The following is a 5,188-nucleotide window of genomic DNA, read 5'->3' as shown; positions in this document are numbered from 1 at the left end:
ATAAGAATGAAGTAGGATTTTAAGACCCTCTCTTCCCATTCAATGGAGTGTTCATATGACGTGTAGAGGTGCCGCACGTTCATCCTTAATCAGAAATCAAAAGTTACTTTTCTGCAAAACCCTAGATCCTAAAATCTTAGGATTTATTTTACATGCTTTGTTTATGAACCCAAACTTAATTAATGAATTAAGCTTATGAAATTATGTTAGATCTAAAATTAAGAATTTTAGATCTAAGATATTTTTATAAAATTGGGTTCAGGCTTGGGTAGCTCAATTAGGTCTAGCGGTTGATCAAACCGAATCAAGAGTTGGTTAGGTGGGATCATGAAAGCTAATAATTGACCAGCCTAATAGGATTAAGTCTGGGTCAAGGTCGAATCACATTTAGATGTGACTCGATCAAGTTAAGACCTAATTTGGCTCAGAGGTTAGAGCCTAGATTGTAGGCTAACCCAATTAGTTCTGGTTCGATAATTTGGTGTCTAAGGTAAGTTGGGCAGATGCGATCAACTGATTTTTAATTGGGAGCTACTCGACTTGAATACATTTTTGTCGAGTTAATGGCATATCCCTCCCACCGATCTCACTTACCTGGCCATATGTGTCGACTCAGTTCTGATTAGAGGTGGCTAACAATTCAAGCTAACCCATGCCACTAGGTTAGTCATAATTGTTATGACTATGTCAAGATAAGTTTAATGAGACCTAAATCAAATCTCCCTAAGAAAATATTAAGTCTAGGTCTTCCACCATTGTGGATGTGCGGGCTCTTCCCAGGGTTGATTGTTCTCGGCTAGTTACAATGGCTCAGTTGCATCGAGAAGATGCAACCATATCCATTAGGCATTGGATACTATGGATTAGAGGATGGGTTGGGCTCAATATTCTGGATATGGTGAGGGACCCAATCAAAAATCTAGTTCGTGCAAATGGTGGGTTTGGCTTAACTAAAGATTGGAGCAATATCCCAGACACGGTGAGCTTCATGAATTAGAGATCAAGTTTTAGGTGCACCATGATTAAAGAATCATTGGACAAGAGTTGTCCACTCATCGGTTGACCCATCACCAATAACTGTTAGGGAAAGTGGTGAGCCAGTCAGTGAGACCGTACCATCTACTAGAAATTACTGATCATAGAGATTTTCACATCTCTACCTAGGGAGTGTAGGGATCTGAGAAAATAGTGAGAGCCTAATTTGTTTAAAAATGAAACCCTTAAACAAATTGGTTAAGTCTGATTACAAAATCTAACTAGAAACTTTCGACTCTCTACAGGAAACATGTCTACCTCCAACCCCTTGACCAAAATACTAGACACCCATAGATTGACTGGATCCAATTTCAAGGACTGGTTGAGGAACTACAAAATTATTCTGGATTCTAAAAAATTGACTCATGTCTTGGACTAGGACCCACCTGCCATACCAGCATGTTCGACTGTTGAACAGAGAGCGTCTCTGGAAAAGTGGACAGATGATGATAACAAAGCAAGGTACTACATGTTGGGTGCAACGTCTGATGACTTGCAGTGCCAACATGAGAATATTTTGACTACCCGTCAAATATTAGCTCACCTGTAGGAGTTGTTTGGTGAACAGAGTCGCACAGCCAAATATCAAGTCTATCAAAGACTTTTTAAGGTCAAGATGCATGATGGGCAGTCAGTCCAAGATCATTGTTTGACAATGATCAAGGATCTTGAAGAGCTTGAGAAGCTCGGTATCATCTTAGACAAGGATTTTTAGATTGATGTGATCCTTCAGTCCTTGTCCGATGCATATGGTCAGTTCATCATGAACTTCTATATGCATAAGATGCAGTGTACCTTGGCCGAGTTAATGAACATGCTGGTTATGGCTGAGCTTTCCATGAAGGGTTCAAAAGGCTCAGTTCTTACTGTGGAGTGAACTTCTACCAAGAGAAAGTCTTTTGGGAAGAAGAAGAAGTCTGCGAAGAAGCAGAAGGTGGATGGAAAAAAGAAAAAAGACAGAACTGAAGAAGAAGGCTGCTGATAAGAAAAAATATTTTCACTGCTAATCAGATAGCCATTGGAAGCGAAACTATCCTCAGTACCTGACCACCCTGAAGAACAAGAAGGATGGTCCTTCTGGAGGTATGCTCATTTTAGAATCTAATCTTACAGTTTCTTTTGCATCCAGTTGGGTGCTTGACTCTGGTTCTAGTGCTCATTTGTGCACTTCTATGCAGGGTCTTGAGGAGAGCAGGAGGCTGAGGGATGGGGAGATGATCCTACGCATCGGGAACGGAGCAAGAGTTGCTGTTGTGGCCGTGAAAACCTACCCTCTGTGATTATCGTTAGGATTAGATTTATTTCTTAGTGATTATTATTATGTGCCTACCGCAAGCATGAATTTGATTTCTGTTTCATGTTTAGCACAAGAAGGCTATGTGATTAGCTTTTATAAAGACCATTGTAATATTTTTTTATGAAAATAATAAAGTTGCAGATGGTTTTCTAATTAACGGTCTCTATCAGCTACATATTGATGTATCTGTATTTAATATTGAGCAAAATGTGAATGCCATAAGAATTAAAAGACCTAGAGATAGTCTAAATGATAGGTATCTATGGCACCTAAGGCTAGGTCATATAGCGGAAGACAGGATTAACAAATTGGAGAAATTTGGGCTATTGAGTCTGTTGACTTCCAAGTCATATCCAGTTTGTGAATCATGCCTTCAAGGCAAAATGACCAAGCTTCCTTTTGTGGGACATGGGGAAAGGGCCACAGACCTACTTGCCCTGGTATATACAGATGTGTGCGGTCCATTTGATGTGCCGGCTAAAAGCAACTACATCTACTTCATTACCTTTACCGATGATATATCTTGGTACGGATATGTGTTTCTAATGAAACACAAGTCTGAAGCTTTTGAAATGTTCAAAGAATTCAGACATCAGGTAGAAAAACAAACAGAAAAGCCCATTAAGGTTCTTCGATCAGATCGAGGAGGTGAATACCTTAGTCGGGAGTTCCTAGACTATCTTAAGGATAATGGCATAGTCTCTCAATGGACTCCACCTAGAATGCCTCAACTCAATGGGGTTTTAGAATGGAGAAATCAGACCCTATTAGATATAGTCCGTTCCATGATGAGCTTCACGGATCTCTCTGAATTTTTTTGAGAACATTGTCTCATGACAGTAATTTATGTATTGAATAGGGTTCCCTCTAAAACCGTTCCTACCACACCATATAAGATATGGCATGGTAAGAAGCCAAGTCTGAATCATCTCAAAATTTGAGGTTGTCCGGCTCATGTCAAGAGACAACAGACGGACAAGCTAGAGTTAAGGTCTTTTAGAGCTTGGTTCATAGGATATCCTAAAGAGTCATTAGGATACTATTTTTATATTTCGAAAGACCACAATATCATTATGAGTCGAAATGCTATTTTTCTTGAAAAATAGTTTATTCAAGATGATGGCATCGGAAGAATAATTAAGCTCAAAGAGAATGTCTCCCAAGAGCAACGAGCTAAAGAACCTGAGGAACCTAATCAATCAGAACCAGTTCTAACACAACCTCTTCCACCTCGTAGATCGACTAGGGTTTCTCGTCCTCCTGAAAGGTACTTAGGTACCATACAAGAGGATGTAGAAGAAATATTTCTCACGGGAAATGGGATTCATGGTGATGATCCCAAAACCTATGATGAGGTGATATCAGATATCGACTCTGAGAAATGGTTAGAGACAATGAGATCAGAAATTGACTCGATGCACTCAAACCAAGTCTGGACCTTGGTAGATCCACCTGAAGGTAGTGTACCTATTGGGTGTAAATGGATCTTCAAGAGAAAGATAGATACAGATGAGAATGTGGAGACATTCAAGGCTAGGCTCGTAGCGAAATATTTTAGTCAGAGCGAAGGCATTGACTATCAGGATACCTTCTCGGCCGTAGCCATGCTAAAATCCATCCGCACATTGCTTGCTGTTGCAGCCTATTTCGATTATGAAATATGACAGATGGACGTGAAAACAGCGTTCTTAAATAGATATCTAGAGGAAGATATCTATATGGAACAACCGCTTGGTTTCACATCCAGTGATGATGATCACAGGATCTGCAAGCTGCAAAGGTCCATTTATGGACTTAAGCAAGCATCTCGGAGTTGAAATACTCGTTTCAATGATGTGATCAAAATGTTTGGTTTTATCAAGAATGAAGAGGAATCATGTGTGTTCAAAAAGGTCAGTGGGAGCATAGTTGTCTTCCTCGTATTGTACGTAGATGATATCCTCCTAATTGAGAATGATATTCCCATGTTGACCTCAGTCAAAGTATGGTTGTCTAAGGAGTTCTCAATGAAAGATCTTGGAGAGGCATCCTTTATACTGGGTATTAAAATCTATAGAGATAGATCAAATAGGATGCTGGGACTTTCACAAAAGATGTACATAGAGGAGATGCTAAAAAGGTTTAGCATGGAAAATTCCAAAAGAGATTTATTACCTTTTAGACATGGCATTCATCTCTCTAAGAAGATGTGCCCTAGCACACCTGAGGAGATTGAACGCATGAGTAAGATCTCTTATGCTTCGGTAATAGGGAGCCTCATGTATGCCATGCTATGTACACGACCTGATATAGCCCATGCTGTGAGTGTCACAAGCAGATATCAGTCGAATCCAGATGAAGAGCATTAGACTTCTATGAAATGTATCCATAAGTACTAGAGAAGGACTAAGGATATGTTTCTAATCTTTGGGAATGGAGAAGTCCAGATTTAGGATATATAGACTCAGACTTTATGTCTGATATAGATGATCGAAAGTCAACATCTGGGAGTCTGTTCATTTGCAATGGGGTGTAGTCAGCTGGAAGAGTTTCAAGCAGACGGTGATTGCTGATTCCACTATGGAGGTAGAGTACATTGCTGCATCGAAAGCTGCAAAGAGGCATTCTGGTATAAGAAGTTTGCCGCAGAGCTTGGAGTGATGTCATCGGATGCCATACCTCTTTACTGCGATAATAATGGCACCATAGCCCTAGTTAAGGAGCCAAGATCTCATCAGAAGTCCAAGCACATCGAGCAACAATTCCATCTGATCCATGATTACCTCGAAAAGGATTATATCGAGGTCAAGAGAGTCAACTCCACAGACAATGTGGCAGACCCACTGACAAAGCCATTAGGCCAGCAGAAGATCGAAG

The sequence above is a fragment of the Elaeis guineensis genome, chromosome 5 (genome assembly GCF_000442705.2).
Source record: "Elaeis guineensis isolate ETL-2024a chromosome 5, EG11, whole genome shotgun sequence".
NCBI lineage: Eukaryota > Viridiplantae > Streptophyta > Magnoliopsida > Arecales > Arecaceae > Elaeis > Elaeis guineensis.
This window is presented reverse-complemented; position numbering follows the sequence as displayed.